The sequence below is a fragment of the Zea mays genome, chromosome 6 (genome assembly GCF_902167145.1).
Source record: "Zea mays cultivar B73 chromosome 6, Zm-B73-REFERENCE-NAM-5.0, whole genome shotgun sequence".
Classification (NCBI taxonomy): Eukaryota; Viridiplantae; Streptophyta; class Magnoliopsida; order Poales; family Poaceae; genus Zea; species Zea mays.
The window spans coordinates 179,681,371-179,703,072 of NC_050101.1; positions in this window are offsets into that span (position 1 = coordinate 179,681,371).

Here is a 21,702-nt window from a genome sequence, read left to right on the forward strand (position 1 = left end):
TCGCGTGAAGTTGTCGCCACCGAAGGTGTGGTTCGGCATGGTGCCTCGATTGTCCCTGTGACTTTTTGACTTCTGTTGGAAGGCTTCAGAAGCCCATACCCCACACCAAGCTGCGTAGGCCTCTGGCCGGTTAGACATCCACGGAACCACCACCTTCATAAAAACAAACATATATCAGTACCTATTCAAATGAAACAAACACAAAGGAAAGGATTGAAATATAACCTTACGATACTCTTCCTCGCGAAGGTATATACTCGAGGCCCCTGTCTTCTTGTTCATCTTTTGCCCTAAAATTTGTTGATAATACATGCACGTGGCCTGAATCCTTGCCTCGTACAGGGCCTCCTTCACCAACCGATAGGCATTTACTTGAAACACCTTCTCGGCATGGTTCGCGTCATCCCCGTCGGCCAACCGAAAACGTGCCTACAAAAAGAATGCAATGTTATCTAACTTTTTAATGATTGCTTCCATATAACACACACAAGATTACGTACCCAGAAGTCAGCGCGAACAAGCCCCTGGGCATCGCCATAAGTGACATCGACCTTCAGCTTGTAATCGTCCCAACATGAGACGAGGACTGGCGCAGCGTCTGCATCGTCGGACGTCTTGACCAGTCCAGGGTAGTGAAACTTCAGGAGTGAACTCAACACAGAGTTCACCTGCTTTTTACGACCCTGGCCGGTGAAAGAGTAGTCCAACCACTCCCTACAAAAAGACGGGCAAGCATCAAACATGCTTACATTTGATGAATACTGCTGATTCAAATCACAAGATACAACACTTACCTATCTCCGACGGGGGAGATCACTGTCTTCCCCGTCTCGGAGCTCGGAACAGGTGGAGGTTGTACGGCATGGGGCCTTCTAAACTTACGTGGACGCCTTGCTGGAGCTGCCTCAGCCTCATCTCCACCCGCAGCCGCACCTCCTGCCTCAGCCTCAGTCTCATCTCCACCTCCACCCTCTCCCTGCTCACCTCCTGCCTCAGCCTCCTCACCTCCACCCTCAACCTCATCCTCATCCTGATCCTCATCCTCATCCTGATCCTCATCCTCATCCTCATCCTGATCCTGATCCTGATCCTCATCCTCATCCTCATCCTGATCCTCATCCTCATCCTCATCCTGCAAATAAGTAACTCAAGTGTCACATTCACGCGTTAAAGTCTTACACAAATTAAAAGCAACAATACAATGATTCTTACATCGCCTCTCTGAAACCCCAAGGGCTGGCCCTGTAACTCTGGGTGTAGGCTTCTGTAGAGCTGCTCCTTCTTACTAGCGCTCAAGGAACTCCCTCGGAAAAGGGAGTCCCTGAACCCCTTCACCACCTGCTTAAACTTTTTAGGCATCCTGCAGCAATTGAAAGTTTTTATTAGTACTGAGTAATGTAAATAAATAAACAAACGGTGCAAAATAAACCAACATTAAACAAATAAACATTCATATGGAAATAAACTTAACTTGTTACTTATCGTTTCGTTTCCTTTTCTGTGGCAATGATATATCATTGAGGTCTCCAACTAAACAATCCAATGTAGGAGCAGGGTCTATATCAAATGAGGATGGCAACTCATCTTCTTGGAATACCGTGTCAGCTTGTTGAGCCTCACGATTGTAATCATCGGGAACAGGAGTGGACAACCGATCACGGGGGTAGGTTTTGTATACGACCCACCAAGCGCTCAACTTAGGGCATGGATATGACGAGTAATATACCTGCTCCACCTGATGAGCAAGGACATATCTATCGGCCCCTTGAAGTATTTGCTTGCGTTTAACCTGCGCCATTCCAAATTCGGTTCTATAATGCTTCGGGTCAAACCATGTACAGTCAAAAAACACCACCCTCAGATCCTTGTTCCCTACAAATTGGCACTCGAGTATATTGTTTATGATTCCGTAATACTCGGATTCGTGCCTTTCCATATCTTCAGCCCGGATTACGACTCCGTTATTTTTCAGTCAAGTAACCACTTGTGAGGAAAGCTATCTCCTTAAATTTGAACTCCTCTGCTATACAACCTTCAACCTTTGCCTTGTTACCCACCATTGATTTCAGTTTTTTCAACATTCTTTCTATGGGATACATCCACCTATAACACACTAGCCCACCTACCTTTGCTTCATATGGGAGATGGATAAGAAGATGCTGCATAGGATTGAAGAACGCAGGCGGGAATATTTTCTCCAGCTTGCAAAGAAGCACCGGTGCCGATTCCTCTAGTTTCTGCATCATCTCCTTTAAAATTTCTTTAGCACAAAGCTGCCTGTAGAAATAGCTAAGTTCAGCTATCGCTTTCCACACTTCCTCGTTAATGTAACCACGCAACATTACTGGGATCAGCCTTTCCATCATTATATGGTAATCATGACTCTTCAACCCATTGATCTTCATTGTTTTCAAGTTCACAGATCTTCTGAACCCCGCACCATAACCATCGGGAAATTTTAAATCTTTCATCCACTTCATCACTTCTTTTCGTTCATTGGGTCTCAAGGCAAATTCAGCACGAGGCTTGCCTCCATTTTCTCTGAGCATGAGAGTTGGGCGGTTACATATGTTACCTAAGTCCACTCGGGCCTTGAAATTGTCTTTTGTTTTATCTGGGAAATCCATGACGGTGTTAAATAGTGCTTCACACATGTTACGCTCTTGGTGCATTACATCGATGTTGTGCGGGAGCTGCAATGCCCTCATGTAAGGGAGCTCCCAAAGGCCACATTTGTGAGTCCAGTTATGGGTCTTCCCGAAACCTACAAACCCATCCCCATCCTCATTTCTCACTAGATTACTCAGCTCCTCAGCGATTTCCCACCCGGTGCGACGCTTCGGGGGTTCCTTCGTGACAATGGTGTCCTTCCTGAACTCGTGTGCCTGGAGCCTGAAGGGGTGCTTCAAAGGAAGAAAAGACCTATGACAATCGAAGTAACAGAACTTCCCACCCTTATCGAGCCAGAAACAATCTGTTTCTTTTCCACAAATAGGACAACCTAGCCTTCCACTGACTCTCCACCCAGCAAAGATCCCATACGCTAGATAATCATGTATGGACCACAAATATGCTGCCCGAAGTTTGAATTTTTGCTTCATGAAGCTGTCATACGCCTCCACTCCTTCCCAAAGCTCTTTCAACTCCTCAATCAATGGCTCAAGCATAACATTGAGGTTTACGCCGGGATGATCCTTCCCAGGTATGATGAGAGTTAAGAACATAAACTCATCTTTCATGCAATCTTCAGGTGGAAGGTTGTACGGTATGGCAAAGACAGGCCAACATGAGTAAGACGCTGCGGTCATACTGAAAGGCGTGAAACCATCTGTCGCCAGCCCAATACGAACATTCCTGTCTTCACTAGCAAATTCTATATCGAAGCTGTCTAGGGCCTTCCATGCGTCGCTATCACACGGATGCTGCATTACCCCATCCTTCGGGGGCTTACGATTCTTGCGCCAGCTCATGCGGCTCGCAATTCTACTAGCCAAGAACAGACGTTTCAGTCTTGGAGTGAGACGCATCCAGCGAAGCTGCTTATGTGCCCTCTTTGTTGTCACCTTCTCCCCTTCTTCGTTTACCACCTCTATGTACCTCGACAGGCCACATTTCAAGCATTTCTCTAGTTTCGCACGATCGCGCCAATATATCATGCAGTTGGACGGGCATATATCGATCTTCTCATATGGCATTCCCAAAGCCTTTAGCAGCTTCTTTGACCGGTAAATGTCTTTAGGCACCTTATGATCGGCAGGAAGGACATCACTAAACAAGTCCAAAATCGCCTTATAACATTTGGCTGAGCAACCAAACTTTGACTTTATGCTCATTAGACGGGTCACGAACTGGAGGATGGTAACCGTTGTGTGTCCATGCAGAGGCATTTCTAAGTCTTGGAGGAGTTTGAACAACTCTTCAACCTCTTTTGTAGGTGGATCTTCAGGATTGTTGACAAACTCTGCCTGCATATCTTCTAACATATGATCCAATCGATCAACGTTTTCACCGTCATCCACCTCCATCTGTGCTGATACTATACTCCGTGACTCGCCGTGGTTATCCCAAACCTTATAACCTTGAACATACCCATGACTGCAAAGGTGTAGTGCCACAGTTCTCTTGTCATGTGACTGGATGTTCCCACATTTGGTGCATGGGCACCTAATCACAGCGTGGGTTGACTCTCCACGAGCGTTCTCTAAAAACTTTTCTGTCTTCTGAAACCATTCCTTTGTGTGACATCCGCCCTTCTTCCAACCAGCATACATCCACTCACGGTCATCTTCCATGTTTGTGGACTAGGATGGCTCAGTTTTGCTGTTGTGTAAACCACCAACCAAAAATTCAGCATATAAGAGCAATGCACGTGGCTTAGGTGATAACCCTACTATAGGAAAGGACATAAACCCACCCGAGAATGGAGGCGGCCGCATGCGACTCGTGACGTGCCCGATGGTCCAAACGAAATTTCGGCAGCATAACCCCGCTGTTCTCCGAACACACGCCTATCATGGTGCGACGGAGAACAACTGGGTTATGCTGCTGAAATCTCGTTCGGACCAACGGACACGTGCACGAATCACATGCGGCCACACCCATTCTCCGGCTGTCCAAATACGTGGACAATCCCGGAACCACGCACATCACAAGTAATCTTGTGTTTGGACCGAATGAAACTATACAATCTATGCATCCATAGATTGTCTAGGTGCATTAGGCCCAAACATATGAATAAATGTGATGCATGTGCATGCTTCCGGAACGGGTGACGCCTAGGGTTAACTACTGGTCTGCGCACTTAACCCTAAAACTCTAGGAAAATAAACAGTGTATCATACTAATCAAACTACCACAACGTAGTTAACTCCCGTCGGCTTAATCAATACAATCAACCAACCGACGGGAATAAACATATTTTCGATATAAATATAAATATATATCGCAATTATATAATTTTAAATAATTTCAATCTTACTGTCTCAGTGGAGGTTGCAGCGGCGTCGGTGGAGGGGACGGGCGGGGGCAGCGGCGTCGGCAAGCCGCGGCGGAGGACGGGACGGGCGCGGCGGGGTCGGCGTCGGCGGCGTAGGCGCTGGCGGCGCTCGGGCGGGGAGGAGAACGGCGGCGGCGGCGCAGGCTCGGGCGGAGGACGGGCGCGGCGGCGGCGGCAGCGCAGGCTCGACGGCGGCGGCGCAGGCACGACGGCGGCGGCGCACGGCGATCGGCGATCGGCGGCGGATGCGTAACCGCGCGCGCGACGAATAAGACTGGGCGAGTCGGCGCGCGCGTTTTAGCCCGGCCCGCCCTAAACCCCGTCGGCCGTAACGAAGCCGACGGGAGCTACTGCATCTCCCGTCGGCCTCCGGACTAACCGACGGGAGTTATTTTTATCTCCCGTCGGCTTCGTTACGGCCGACGGTAGTAAAATAACTCCCGTCGGCAGCCCTAAAAACCGACGGGAGTTATTTTATCTCCCGTCGGCTTCGTTATGGCCGACGGTAGTTAATTAACTCCCGTCGGCAACCCTAAAAACCAACGGGAATTATTATGGCCGACGGGAGTATTCGGTTTTGCTGTTGTGATCCGAGCTATCAAATTTCATTCCATTCTCTACAATTTCCCATATGCTTGGATGGAGAGAGAATAAATGACTACGCATTTTGTGACTCCAAAATCCGTAGTCCTCCCCATCAAAGTGTGGAGGTTTGCCGAGAGGAATGGAAAGCAAATGTGAATTCGAACTATGTGGAATACGAGAATAATCAAATGAAAAGTTTGAATTGACCGTCTTCCTGTAGTCGTTGTCATCGTTCTTTTGGGAAGAAGAGGATTCGTCACTGTCGTAGTAGACGATCTCCTTGATGCGCCTTGTCTTCTTCTTCTTCCCATCTTTACGTCTATGACTCGAGCCAGAGTCGTTGGATTTATCATCTTTTGGCTCGTTGACGAAGGACTCCTTTTCCTTGTCGTTGATCACGATTCCCTTCCCCTTAGGATCCATCTCTTCGGGCGGTTAGTCCCTTTCTTGAAGAGAACGACTCTGATACCAATTGTGAGCACCTAGAGGGGGGGTGAATAGGTGATCCTGTAAAACTTACACTTATAGCCACAAAAACTTGGTTAATCGTTAGCACAATAATTGCCAAGTGGCTAGAGAGGAGCCAAGACACAATAATCACAAGAAATCAATCACAGAGATGACACGGTGGTTATCCCGTGGTTCGGCCAGGTACAAAACTTGCCTACTCCACGTTGTGGCGTCCCAACGGACGAGAGTTGCACTCAACTCCTCTCAAGTGATCCAATGATCAACTTGAATACCACGGTTTTCTTCTTTTCTTTGATCTTTTCCCGTTTGCGAGGAATCTCCACAACTTGGAGTCTCTCGCCCTTACAATTGAATTTCACAAAGAAGCACGGAGTAAGGGAGGGAAGCAACACACACAAATCCACAGCAAAATGCGCACACACACGGCCAAGAAACGAGCTCAAGAGACTATCTCAAAGTTCACACTAGAACGAGCTCGAATCACTGAGAATGACAAACGAATGCGCAAAGACTGAGTGTGGATGATCAAGAATGCTCTAAGGTTGCTTAGTTATCTCCTCCATGCGCCTAGGGGTCCCTTTTATAGCCCCAAGGCAGCTAGGAGCCGTTGAGAACAAATCTGGAAGGCCATCCTTGCCTTCTGTCGTCGGGCGCACCGGACAGTCCGGTGCACATCGGACACTGTCCGGTGCCCGATTTATTTCCTTAAATAGCGCAGCGGACCGTTGCCGACCGTTGCAGATCTGGCGCACCGGACAGTCCGGTGCACACCGGACAGTCCGGTGCCTCCTTCCGACCGTTGGCCAGACCACGTGTCGCGCGCAGATTCCGCGGCCGACCGTTGGCTCGGCCGACCGTTGGCTCACCGGACAGTCCGGTGCACACCGGACAGTCCGGTGAATTTTAGCCGTACGCCGTCGGCAAATTCCCGAGAGCGGCGTCTTCAGGTCGAGGCAGCCTGGCGCACCGGACACTGTCCGGTGCACCACCGGACAGTCCGGTGCCCCAGACCGAAACAGCCTGTTGGCTGTACACAGCCAACAATCTCCTTTTCTTCTTCTCTCTGTTTCTAACACTTAGATAAATATATTAGTACACAAAACCAATGTACTAAGGCTTAGAAACATACCTTTGCTCTAGATTTGCACTTTGTTCATCCATGGACATGAATCACATTTAAGCACTTGTGTTGACACTCAATCACCAAAATACTTAGAAATGGCCCAAGGGCACATTTCCCTTTCAGGGAGAAGAGAACTCATGCTTGATGCCCTCCGCCTCAAGAAAACCTTCAATTTGAGAGTTCTTGAACTCTGTCCCGTTGTCGCTTCTTATTTTCTTGATCCTTAAGCCGAACTCATTTTGAGCTCGTCTCAAGAATCCTTTCAAGGTTTCTTGGGTATGAGATTTTTCCTGCAAAAAGAACACCTAAGTGAAGCGAGAATAATCATCCACAATAACTAGACAGTACTTACTCTCGTCGATGCTTATGTAAGCTATCGGGCCGAATAGATCCATGTGTAGGAGCTCGAGTGGCCTGTCGGTTGTCATAATGTTCTTGTGCGGATGATGAACACCAACTTGCTTTCCTGCCTGACATGCGCTACAAATCCTGTCTTTCTCAAAGTGAACATTTGTTAGTCCCAAAATGTGTTCTCCCTTTAGAAGCTTGTGAAGATTCTTCATTCCAACATGTGCTAGTCGGTGATGCTAGAGCCAGCCCATGTTAGTCTTAGAAATTAAGCAAGTGTCGAGTTCAGCTCTATCAAAATCTACCAAGTATAGCTGACCCTCTAACACTCCCTTAAATACTATTGAATCATCACTTCTTCTAAAGGCAGTAACACCTATATCCGTAAAAAGACAGTTGTAACCCATTTTACATAATTGCGAAACTGAAAGCAAGTTATAATCTAAAGAATCTACAAGAAAAACATTGGAAATGGAATGGTCAGGTGATATAGCTATTTTACCCAATCCTTTGACCAAACCTTGATTCCCATCCCCGAATGTGATAGCTCATTGGGGATCTTGGTTTTTCTCGTAGGAGGAGAACATCTTCTTCTCCCCTGTCATGTGGTTTGTGCACCCGCTATCGATGATCCAACTTGAGCCCCCAGACGCATAAACCTACAAAACAAATTTAGTTCTTGATTTTAGGTACCCAAACGGTTTTGGGTCCTTTGACATTAGATACAAGAACTTTGGGTACCCAAACACAAGTTTTTGATCCCTTGTGTTTGCCCCCAACATACTTGGCAACTACCTTGCCGGATTTGTTAGTCAAAACATAAGATGCATCAAAGGTTTTAAATGAAATCTTAGAATCATTTGATGCAATTAGGAGTTTTCCTTTTAGGCAATTTTGCATGGGTTGATTGCCTAGAGCTAGATGTCTCACCCTTATACATAAAAGCATGATTAGGGCCAGAGTGAGACTTCCTAGAGTGAATTCTCCTCATCTTGTGCTCGGGATAACCGACAGGGTACAAAATGTAACCCTCGTTATCCTGAGGCATGGGAGCCTTGCCCTTAACAAAGTTTGACAATTTTTTAGGAGGGGCATTAAGTTTGACATTGTCCCCCTTTTGGAAGCCAATGTCATCCTTGATGCCAGGGCGTCTCCCATTATAGAGCATGCTTCTAGCAAATTTAAAATTTTCATTTTCTAAGTCATGCTCATTAATTTTGGCATTAAGTTGAGCTATGTGATCATTTTGTTTCTTAATTAAAGCTATGTGATCATGAATAGTATCAACATTAATGTCTCTACATCTAGTGCAAATGGAAACATGCTCAACGGTAGATGTAGAGGGTTTGCAAGATTTTAGTTCAACAATCTTAGCATGTAAAATGTCATTTTCACTTCTAAGATTGGAAATGGTAACATTGCAAACATCTAAGTCCTTAGCCTTAGCAATCAATTTTTCATTTTAATTTCTAAGGCTAGCAAGAGAAACATTCAATGCTTCAATCTTAGCAAGTAAACTAACATTATCATCTCTAAGATTGGAATTTGAATCATCATTAACATTAGAATCAAACTTAGCAATTAATTTAGCATTTTCATTTCTAAGGTTGGCAATAATATCATGACAAGTGCTCACTAGATAATTTTTCATATTTTTCTACTTCTAGAGCATAAGCATTCTTAACTTTAACATGCTTCTTGTTATCAAGAGTTCATCCTTCTCATGAATAACACTAATTAATTCATTTAATTTTTCTTTTTGTTGCATGTTTAGGTTGGCAAAAAGGGTGCGCAAATTATCCTCCTCATCACAAGAGTTATCCTCATCACTAGAGGTTTCATATTTAGTGGAGGATTTTGATTTTACCTTCTTCCATTTGCCATCTTTTGCCATGAGGCACTTGTGGCCGACGTTGGGGAAGAGGAGTCCCTTGGCGACGGCGATGTTGGCGGCGTCCTCGTCGGAGGAGGAGTCGGTGGAGCTCTCGTCGGAGTCCCATTCGCGGCACACATGGGCATCCCCTTCCCTCTTCTTGTGGTACCTCTTCTTCTCTTTCCTCTTGCCCTTCATGTCATTATCCCTGTCACTGTCACTTGATAATGGACATTTTGCTATGAAGTGACCGGGCTTACCACACTTGTAGCACACTTTCTTGGAGCGGGATTTGTAGTCCTTCCCCCTCCTTTGCTTCAGGATTTGGCGGAAGCTCTTGATGATGAGCGCCATCTTCTCATTGTCGAGCTTGGAGGCGTCAATGGGGAGTCTACTTGATGTAGACTCTTCCTTCTTCTCCTCCGTTGCCTTGAATGCGATCGGTTGTGCTTCGGGCGTGGAGGGGCCATCTTGCTCGATGATCTTCTTTGAGCCTTTGATCATTAATTCAAAGCTCACAAATTTTCCTATTACTTCCTCGGGAGACATTAGTGTGTATCTAGGATCACCACGTATTAATTGAACTTGTGTAGGGTTAAGAAAAACGAGTGATCTAAGAATAACCTTGACCATTTCATGGTCATCCCATTTTTTGCTCCCGAGGTTGCGCACTTGGTTCACCAAGGTCTTGAGCCGGTTGTACATTTCTTGTGGCTCCTCCCCTTGGCGAAGTCGGAAGCGACCGAGCTCCCCCTCGATCGTCTCCCGCTTGGTGATCTTGGTCACCTCGTCTCTTTCGTGTGTGGTCTTGAGTACGTCCCAAATCTCTTTGGCGCTCTTCAATCCTTGCACCTTGTTATACTCCTCACGACTTAGAGAGGTGAGGAGTATAGTGGTGGCTTGGGAGTTGAAGTGCATGATTTGGGACACCTCGTCGTCATCATAATCTTCATCCCCTACGGATGGTACCTGTACACCAAACTCAACAACATCCCATATGCTTTTGTGGAGTGAGGTTAGGTGATATCTCATCATATCACTCCACCTAGAATAAACTTCACCATCAAATGTCAGTGGTTTGCCTAATGGGACGGAAAGTAATGGAGTATGCTTAGGAATGCGAGGATAGCGTAGGGGGGTCTTACTATACTTCTTGCGCTCTTGGCGCTTAGAAGTGACGGACGCGGCATCGGATTCGGATGTAGAGGGCGAGGAAGAATCGACCACTTTCTTCATTTTCTTCTTCTCGCCACTCTTGTGCGATCGAATGCGTGAAGGGGATCCATCCTTCTTGTTGTTGGCGGACTCCCTTGATGGAGCCTTCCCATGGCTTGTAGCGGACTTCTCACCGCCGATCCCCATCTTCTTGGCGTGATCTCCCGACATCACTTCGAGCGGTTAAGCTCTAATGAAGCACCGGCTCCGATACCAATTGAAAGTCGCCTAGAGGGGGGGTGAATAGGGCGAATCTAAAATTTATAAACTTAAGCACAACTAAAAGTCGGGTTAGCGTTAGAAATATGAACGAGTCCGAGAGAGAGGGTGAAAAACAAATCACAAGCAAATAAAGAGTGAGACACAAGGATTTGTTTTACTGAGGTTCGGTTCTTGCAAACCTACTCCCCGTTGAGGTGGTCACGAAGACCGGGTCTCTTTCAACCCTTTCCCTCTCTCAAACGGTCACTTAGATCGAGTGAGCTTCTCTTCTCAATCAAACGGGACACAAAGCCCCCGCAAGGACCACCACACAATTGGTGTCTCTTGCCTCGGTTACAATTGAGTTTGATCACAAGAAAGAATGAGAAAAAGAAGCAATTCAAGCGCAAGAGCTCAAATGGACACAAGTCACTCTCTCTCTCTAGTCACTATTTGATTTGGAATGAACTAAGAACTTGGGAGAGGATTTTATCTCTTTGGTGTGTCTTGTATTGAATGTTATAGCTCTTGTAAGGTGTAGGAAGTTGGAAAACTTGGATGCAATGAATGTGGAGTGGTTGGGGTATTTATAGCCTCAACCACCAAAAGTGGTCGTTGGGAGGCTGTCTGTTGCATGGCGTACCGGACAGTCCGGTGCGCCACCGGACACTGTCCGGTGCGCCAACCACGTTAGCCGGCCGTTGGGTTCTGACCGTTGGAGCTCTGACTGGTGGGGCCTCTGGGCTGTCCGGTGGTGCACCGAACAGCTCCTGTAGACTGTCTGGTGCCCCTTCTGCGCGTGCTCTGACTCTAGCGCGCACTGTAGCGCATTCAATGTGGTTGCAGTCGACCGTTGGAACGAAGTAGTCGTTGCTCCGCTGGCACACCGGACAGTCCAGTGTGACACCGGACACTGACCGGTGCTTCACCGGACAGTCCGGTGAATTCTAGCGGAGCGGCCTCCCATTTTCCCGAAGGTGAGGAGTTCAGTGTCAAGTTCCCTGGTGCACCGGACAGTTCGGTGCGCCAGACCAGGGTGCCTTTGGGATGTCTTTAGCTCTCTTTATTTGAACCCATCTTTGGTCTTTTTATTGGCTTGTTGTGAACCTTTTGCACCTGTAAAACTTATAGACTAGAGCAAACTAGTTAGTCCAATTATTTGTGTTGGGCAATTCAACCACCAAAATCAATTTAGGAAAAGGTGTAACCCTATTTCCCTTCCACTAAGCATACTCCATTACTTTCCGTCCCATTAGGCAAACCACCAACATTTGACGGTGAAGATTATTCTAGGTGGAGTGATATGATGAGATATCACCTAACCTCACTCCACAAAAGCATATGGTATGTTGTTGAGTTTGGTGTACAGGTACCATCCGTGGGGGATGAAGATTACGATGAGGACGAGGTGGCCCAAATCGTGCACTTCAACTCCCAAGCCACCACTATACTCCTCACCTCTCTAAGTCGAGAGGAGTATTACAAGGTGCAAGGATTGAAGAGTGCCAAGGAGATTTGGGATGTACTCAAGACCGCGCACGAAGGAGACGAGGTGACTAAGATCACCAAGCGGGAGATGATCGAGGGGGAGCTCGGTCGCTTTCTGAAAGGGAATTAGGCTTACACCTATTTCCTAATTGATTTTGGTGGTTGAATTGCCCAACACAAATAATTGGACTAACTAGTTTGCTCTAGTCTATAAGTTCTACAGGTGTCAAAGGTTCACAATAAGCCAATAAAAAGACCAAGAAAAGGGTTCAAACAAGAGAGCAAAAGACAACCCGGAAGACACCCTGGTCTGGCGCACCGGACTGTCCGGTGTGACAGCGGAGCAACGGCTACTTCGCGCGCAACGGTCGACTGCAACGCATTAAATGCACGCCTGCATGCGCAGAGGAGCAGAGCACGCGCGGGTGGCACACTGGACAGCCTACAGGGCCTGTCCGGTGCACCACCGGACAGCCAGGCGGGCCCACAAGTCAGAACTCCAACGGTCGGAACCCAACGGCCAGGTGACGTGGCTGGCACACCGGACAGTGTCCGGTGGCGCACTGGACTGTCCGGTGCGCCCGTCGACAGCAGCCTCCACCAACGGTCAAGTTTGGTGGTTGGGGCTATAAATACCCCAACCACCCCCACATTCAAGTCATCCAAGTTTTCCCACTTCTACACCTTACAAGAGTTATAGCATTCAATACAAGACACACCAAAGAGATCAAATCCTCTCCCAACTCCACACAAAGCTTTAGTGATTAGAGAGAGTGATTTGTTGTGTTCATTTGAGCTCTTGCGCTTGGATTGCTTCTTTTTTCTCATTCTTTCTTGCGATCATCTCAATTGTAATTAAGGCAAGAGACACCAGTTGTGTGGTGGTCCTTGCTGGAAGTTTGGTTCCTGTTTGATTGAGAAGAGAAGCTCACTCGGTCCGAGGGACCATTTGAGAGAGGGAAAGGGTTGAAAGAGACCCGATCTTTGTGACCACCTCAACGGGGAGTAGGTTTGCAAGAACCGAACCTCGGTAAAACAAATCATCATGTCTCGCTCTTTATTCGCTCATGATTTGTTTTGCGCCCTCTCTCTCGGACTCGTTTATATTTCTAACGCTAACCCGACTTGTAGTTGTGATTAAGTTTGTAAATTTCAGATTCGCCATATTCACCCCCCCCCCCCTCTAGGCGACTTTCAATTGGTATCGGAGCTCGGTGCTTCATTAGAGCCTAACCGCTCGAAGTGATGTCGGGAGATCATGCCAAGAAGGAGACGGTGACCGGCGAGAAGCCCGCTACAAGCCACGGGAAAGCTCCATCGGGAGAGTCCCGCAACAAGGGGAAGGAAAAGGAATCCCCTTCACACAAGTCACATCGGAGCGGTGACAAGAAGAAGAAGATGAGGAAAGTGGTCTACTACGAGACCGACACCTCGTCGCCATCCACCTCCGGCTCCGACACACCGTCCGTCACTTCTAAGCGCCATGAGCGCAAGAAGTTTAGTAAGATCCCCCTACGCTATCCTCGCATTCCTAAACATACGCCTTTACTTTCCGTCCCATGAGGCAAACCACCAACGTTTGATGGTGAAGATTATGCTAGGTGGAGTGATATGATGTGATATCACCTAACCTCACTCCACAAAAGTATATGGGATGTTGTTGAGTTTGGTGTACATGTACCATCCGTAAGGGATGAAGATTATGATGAGGACGAAGTGGCCCAAATCCAACACTTCAACTCCCAAGCCACAACTATACTCCTCACCTCTCTAAGTCGAGAGGAGTATAATAAGGTGCAAGGGTTGAAGAGTGCTAAGGAGATTTGGGACGTGCTAAAGACCGCGCACGAAGGAGACGAGGTGACCAAGATCACCAAGCGGGAAACGATCGAGGGGGAGCTCGGTCGCTTCCGTCTTCGCCAAGGGGAGGAGCCACAAGACATGTACAACCGGCTCAAAACCTTGGTGAACCAAGTGCGCAACCTCGAAAGCAAAAAATGGGATGACCACGAAGTGGTTAAGGTTATTCTTAGATCACTTGTTTTCCTTAACCCTACTCAAGTTCAATTAATTCGTGGTAATCCTAGATATACACTAATGACTCCCGAGGAAGTGATAGGAAACTTTGTGAGCTTTGAATTGATGATCAAGGGCTCAAAGAAAATCAACGAGCTTGATGGCCCCTCCACGTCCGAAGCACAACCGGTCGCATTCAAGGCGACGGAGGAAAAAAAGGAGGAGTCTACATCAAGTAGAACACCCATCGACGCCTCCAAGCTCGACAACGAGGAAATGGCGCTCATCATCAAGAGCTTCCGCCAAATCCTCAAACAAAGGAGGGGGAAGGATTACAAGCCCCGCTCCAAGAAAGTGTGCTACAAGTGTGGTAAGTCCGGTCATTTCATTGCTAAATGTCCATTATCTAGTGATAGTGACAGGGGCGACGACAAGAAGGGGAGAAGAAAGGAGAAGAAGAGATACTACAAGAAGAAGGGTGGCGATGCCCATGTTTGCCGGGAGTGGGACTCCGACGAGAGCTCCACCGACTCCTCCTCCGACGAGGACGCCGCAAACATTGCCGTCAGCAAGGGTCTTCTCTTCCCCAACGTCGGCCACAAGTGCCTCATGGCAATGGACGGCAAAAAGAAGAAGGTTAAATCCAAATCCTCCACTAAATATGAGTCCTCTAGTGATGATAATGCTAGTGATGAGGAGGATAATTTGTGGACCCTTTTTGCCAACCTCAACATGCAACAAAAGGAAAAATTAAATGAATTAATTAGTGTTATTCATGAGAAGGATGACCTCTTGGTTTATCAAGAGGACTTCCTAATTAAGGAAAATAAGAAGCATGTTAAGGTTAAGAATGCTTATGCTCTAGAAGTAGAAAAATGTGAAAAATTATCTAGTGAGCTAAGCACTTGCCATGATATTATTACCAACCTTAGAAATGAGAATGCAAATTTAATTGCTAAGGTTGATTCAAATGCTTGTGATGTTTCAATTCCCAATCTTAGAAATGATAATGTTGATTTGCTTGCTAAGATTGAAGAATTGAACCTTTCTCTTGCTAGCCTTAGAGATGAAAATGAAAAATTAATTGCTAAGGCTAAAGATTTTGATGTTTGCAATGTTACTATTTCTAACCTTAGAAGTGAAAATGATATATTACATGTTAAGGTTGTAGAATTAAAATCTTGCAAACCCTCTACATCTACCATTGAGCATACTTCCATTTGTACTAGATGTAGAGATATTAATGTTGATGCTATTCATGATCACCTAGCTTTAATTAAGAAACAAAATGATCACATAGCTCAACTTAATGCTAAGATAAATGAGCATGACTTAGAAAATGAAAAGTTTAAATTTGCTAGAAGCATGCTCTATAGTGGGAGACGCCCTGGCATCAAGGATGGCATTGGTTTCCAAAAGGGGGACAATGTCAAACTTAATGCCCCTTCTAAAAGATTGTCTAATTTTGTTAAGGGCAAGGCTCTCATGCCTCAGGATAACGAGGGTTACATTTTGTACCCTGCCGGTTATCCCGAGAGCAAAATTAGGAGAATTAATTCTAGGAAGTCTCACTCTGGCCCTAATCATGCCTTTATGTAGAAGGGTGAGATATCTAGCTCTAGGCAACCAACCCGTGCCAAGTTGCCTAAGAAGAAGACTCCTGCCGCATCAAATGAATATAGCATTTCATTTAAAACTTTTGATGCTTCTTATATGCTAACAAACAAATCAGGCAAGGTAGTTGCCAAGTATGTTGGGGGCAAACACAAGACCTCCAAGACTTATGTTTGGGTACCCAAAGTTCTTGTCTCTAATGCTAAAGGACCCAAAATCGTTTGGGTACCTAAAACCAAGAACTAAACTTGTTTTGTAGGTTTATGCATCCGGGGGCTCAAGTTGGATCATTGATAGCGGGTGCACAAACCACATGACAGGGGAAAAGAAGATGTTCTCCTTCTATGAGAACAATCAAGATCCCCAACGAGCTATCACATTCGAGGATGGAAATCAAGGTTTGGTCAAAGGACTGGATAAAATTGCTATATCTCCTGACCATTCTATTTCCAATGTTTTTCTTGTAGATTCTTTAGATTACAATTTGCTTTCCGTATCTCAATTATGCAAAATGGGCTACAACTGTCTTTTCACAGATATAGGTGTTACTGTCTTTAGAAGAAGTGATGATTCAATAGCATTTAAGGGAGTGTTAGAGGGTCAGCTATACTTAGTAGATTTTGATAGAGCTGAACTCGACACTTGCTTAATTGCTAAGACTAACATGGGCTGGCTCTGGCATCGCCGACTAGCACATGTTGGAATGAAGAATCTTCACAAACTTCTAAAGGGAGAACACATTTTGGGACTAACAAATGTTCATTTTGAGAAAGACAGGATTTGTAGCGCATGTCAGGCAGGGAAGCAAGTTGGTGTTCATCATCCACATAAGAACTTCATGATGACTGACAGGCCACTCGAGCTCCTAAACATGGACCTATTCGGTCTGATTGCTTACATAAGCATCGGCGGGAGTAAGTACTGTCTAGTTATTGTGGATGATTATTCTCGCTTCACTTGGGTATTCTTTTTGCCGGAAAAATCTCATACCCAAGAGACCTTAAAGGGATTCTTGAGACGGGCTCAAAATGAGTTCGGCTTAAGGATCAAGAAAATAAGAAGCGACAACAGAACGGAGTTCAAGAACTCTCAAATTGAAGGCTTCCTTGAGGAGGAGGGCATGAGTTCTCTTCTCCTTACACCCCACAACAAAATGGTGTAGTGGAGAGGAAGAATAGAACTCTATTGGACATGGCAAGGACCATGCTTGATGAGTACAAGACTTTTGATCGGTTTTGGGCCAAGGCGGTCAACACCGCTTGCTACGCCATCAACCGGTTGTATCTACACCGAATCCTCAAGAAGACATCATACGAACTCCTAACCGGTAAAAAGCCAAATATTTCATATTTTAGAGTCTTTGGTAGCAAATGTTTTATTCTTGTTAAAAGAGGTAGAAAATCTAAATTTGCTCCTGAGACTGTAGAAGGCTTTTTACTAGGATATGATTCAACCACAAGGGCATATAGAGTCTTTAACAAGACCTCAGGACTAGTTCAAGTTTCTTGTGACGTTGTGTTTGATGAGACTAACGGCTCTCATGTAGAGCAAGTTGATCTTGATAAGATAGGTGATGAAGAGGCTCCGTGCATCGCGCTAAGGAACATGTCCATTGGGGATGTGTGTCCTAAGGAATCCGAAGAGCCTCCAAATGCACAAGATCAACCATCCTCCTCCACGCAAGCATCTCCACCAACTCAAGATGAGGATGAGGCTCAAGTTGATGAAGGAGAAGATCAAGAAGATGAGCCACCTCAAGATGACGGCAATAATCAAGGGGGAGATGCAAATGATCAAGACAAGGAGGATGAAGAACCAAGGCCGCCACACCCAAGAGTCCACCAAGCAATCCAACGAGATCACCCCGTCGACACCATCCTCGGCGACATTCATAAGGGGGTAACCACTAGATCTCGTGTTGCACATTTTTGTGAGCATTACTCTTTTGTTTCCTCTATTGAGCCACACAGGGTAGAGGAAGCACTTCAAGATTTGGATTGGATGGTGGCGATGCAAGAGGAGCTCAACAATTTCACTAGGAATGAGGTATGACATTTAGTTCCACGTCCTAATCAAAATGTTGTAGGAACCAAGCGGGTCTTCCGCAACAAGCAAGACGAGCATGGTGTGGTGACAAGGAACAAAGCCCGACTTGTGGCCAAGGGATATTCACAAGTCGAAGGTTTGGATTTTGGTAAAACCTATGCACCCGTAGCTAGGCTTGAGTCAATTCGTATATTACTTGCATATGCTACTTACCATGGCTTTAAGCTTTACCAAATGGATGTGAAAAGTGCCTTCCTCAATGGACCAATCAAAAAGGAGGTCTATGTTGAGCAACCTCCCGGCTTTGAAGATAGTAAGTATCCTAACCACGTTTATAAACTCTCTAAGGCGCTTTATGGGCTCAAGCAAGCCCCAAGAGCATGGTATGAATGCCTAAGAGATTTTCTTATCACTAATGGCTTCAAAGTCGGAAAGGCCGATCCTACTTTATTTACTAAAACTCTTGACAATGATTTGTTTGTATGCCAAATTTATGTTGATGATATTATATTTGGGTATACTAACGAATCTACATGTGAGGAATTTAGTAGGATCATGACACAAAAATTCGAGATGTCAATGATGGGGGAGTTGAAGTACTTCTTGGGATTTCAAGTGAAGCAACTCCAAGAGGGCACCTTCATTAGCCAAACGAAGTATATTCAAGACATTCTAAACAAGTTTGGGATGAAGGATGCCAAGCCCATCAAGACACCCATGGGAACCAATGGGCATCTCGACCTCGACACGGGAGGTAAATCCGTCGATCAAAAGGTATATCGGTCGATGATAGGCTCCTTACTCTACTTATGTGCATCTCGACTGGATATCATGCTTTCCGTATGCATGTGTGCAAGATTCCAAGCCGACCCTAAGGAAGCTCACCTTACGGCCGTAAAACGAATCTTGAGATATTTAGTTTATACTCCTAAGTTTGGGCTTTGGTATCCTAGGGGATACACTTTTGATTTAATTGGTTATTCGGATGCCGATTGGGCGGGGTGTAAGATTAATAGAAAGAGCACATCGGGGACTTGCCAGTTCTTGGGAAGATCCTTGGTGTCTTGGGCTTCAAAGAAGCAAAATTCCGTAGCTCTTTCTACCGCCGAAGCCGAGTATATTGCCGCAGGCCATTGTTGCGCGCAACTACTTTGGATGAGGCAAACCCTTAGGGACTATGGTTACAAATTAACCAAAGTTCCCCTTCTATGTGATAATGAGAGTGCAATCCGCATGGCGGATAATCCCGTTGAGCATAGCCACACTAAACACATAGCCATTCGGTATCATTTCTTAAGGGATCACCAACAAAAGGGAGATATCGAGATTTCTTATATTAACACTAAAGATCAATTAGCCGATATCTTTACCAAGCCACTAGATGAACAAACTTTTAACAAACTTAGGCATGAGCTAAATATTCTTGATTCTAGGAATTTCTTTTGATGTCTTGCACACATAGCTCTTTAATATACCTCTTTCATGTGCTATGACTAATGTGTTTTCAAGAATGTTTCAAACCAAGTCATAGGTATATTGAAAGGGAATTGGAGTCTTCGGTGAAGACAAAGGCTTCCACTCCACTCCATAACTCATCCCTCGCCGTCGCTCTGAGCAATTCTCCGTCTTTGGTATAATCTTCACTCATGTTTCATTTTGCCAAAGGAGAGAAAGTAGTTAGGCAACGGGCTTATATTTCACTCAAATATCCGTTTTTGGCGATTCATGCCAAAGGGGGAGAAAGTATTAGCCTAAAGCAAAAGGACCGCACCACCACCTAATTTTAAAACTATGATTTTCAAATTGGTATCTCGTTGTGTTCAAAAGGGGGAGAAAGTAGTATTTTCAAATTTGATATCTTAAAACCCTCTTGAAACACTAAGAGGAGGATTTTATTGAGGGGGAGTTTCGTTTAGTCAAAGAAAAAGCATTTGAAACAGGGGAGAAATTTTCAAATCTTATAAATGCTTCTCAAAATTCTTATTCAATTATCTTTGACTATTTGCAAAAGGACTTTGAAAAGATTTTTTTCCAAAACTTTGCAAAAACAAAACATGTGGTGCAAGCGTGGTCCAAAATGTTAAAAATAAAAGAAACAATCCATGAATATCTTATGAATTTCTATTGGCTCCATTCTAAGTAACCTTTGCACTTACAACGATGCAAACTAGTTCAATTATGCACTTCTATACTTGCTTTGGTTTGTGTTGGCATCAATCACCAAAAAGGGGGAGATTGAAAGGGAATTAGGCTTACACCTATTTCCTAATTGATTTTGGTGGTTGAATTGCCCAACACAAATAATTGGACTAACTAGTTTGCTCTAGTATATAAGTTCTACATGTGTCAAATGTTCACAATAAGCCAATAAAAAGACCAAGAAAAGGGTTCAAACAAGAGAGCAAAAGACAACCCGGAAGACACCCTGGTCTGGCGCACCGGACTGTCCGGTGTGCCACCGGACAGTGTCCGGTGCACCAGGGCACTCAAGGCTGAACTCTTCACCTTCGGGAATTTCCAAGGGCGCTCTGCTATAATTCACCGGACTGTCCGGTGAGTCACCGGACAGTGTCTGGTGCACACCGGACTGTCCGGTGTGACAACAGAGCAACGACTACTTCGCGCGCAACGATCGACTGCAACACATTAAATGCGCGCCTGCGCGCGCAGAGGAGCAGAGCACGCGCGGGTGGCACACCGGACAGCCTACAGGGCCTGTCCGGTGCACCATCGGACAGCCAGGCGGGCCCACAAGTCAGAACTCCAACGGTCGGAACCCAACGGCCAGGTGACGTGGTTGGCACACCGGACAGTGTCCGATGGCGCACCGGACTATCCGGTGCGCCCGTCGACAGCAGCCTCCACCAACGGTCAAGTTTGGTGGTTGGGGCTATAAATACCCCAACCACCCCCACATTCAAGTCATCAAAGTTTTCCCACTTCTACACCTTACAAGAGCTATAGCACTCAATACAAGACACACCAAAGAGATCAAATCCTCTCCCAACTCCACACAAAGCTTTAGTGATTAGAGAGAGTGATTTGTTGTGTTCATTTGAGCTCTTGCGCTTGGATTGCTTCTTTTTCTCATTCTTTCTTGCGATCATCTCAATTGTAATCAAGGCAAGAGACACCAATTGTGTGGTGGTCCTTGCGGGAAGTTTGGTTCCCGTTTGATTGAGAAGAGAAGCTCACTCGGTCCGAGGGACCGTTTGAGAGAGGGAAAGGGTTGAAAGAGACCCGGTCTTTGTGACCACCTCAACGGGGAGTAGGTTTGCAAGAACCGAACCTCGGTAAAACAAATCGTCGTGTCTCGCTCTTTATTCGCTCACGATTTGTTTTGCGCCCTCTCTCTCGGACTCGTTTATATTTCTAACGCTAACCCGACTTGTAGTTGTGATTAAGTTTGTAAATTTCAGATTCGCCCTATCCACCCCCGTCTAGGCAACTTTCACTTTCAGCTTCGCCAAGGGGAGGAGCCACAAGAGATGTACAACTGGCTCAAGACCTTGGTGAATCAAGTGTGCAACCTCGGGAGCAAAAAATGGGATGACCATGAAATGGTCAAGGTTATTCTTAGATCACTCGTATTTCTTAACCCTACGCAAGTACAATTAATACGTGGTGATCCTAGATACACACTAATGTCTCCCGAGGAAGTAATAGGAAAATTTGTGAGCTTTGAATTGATGATCAAAGGCTCAAAGAAAATCATCGAGCAAGATG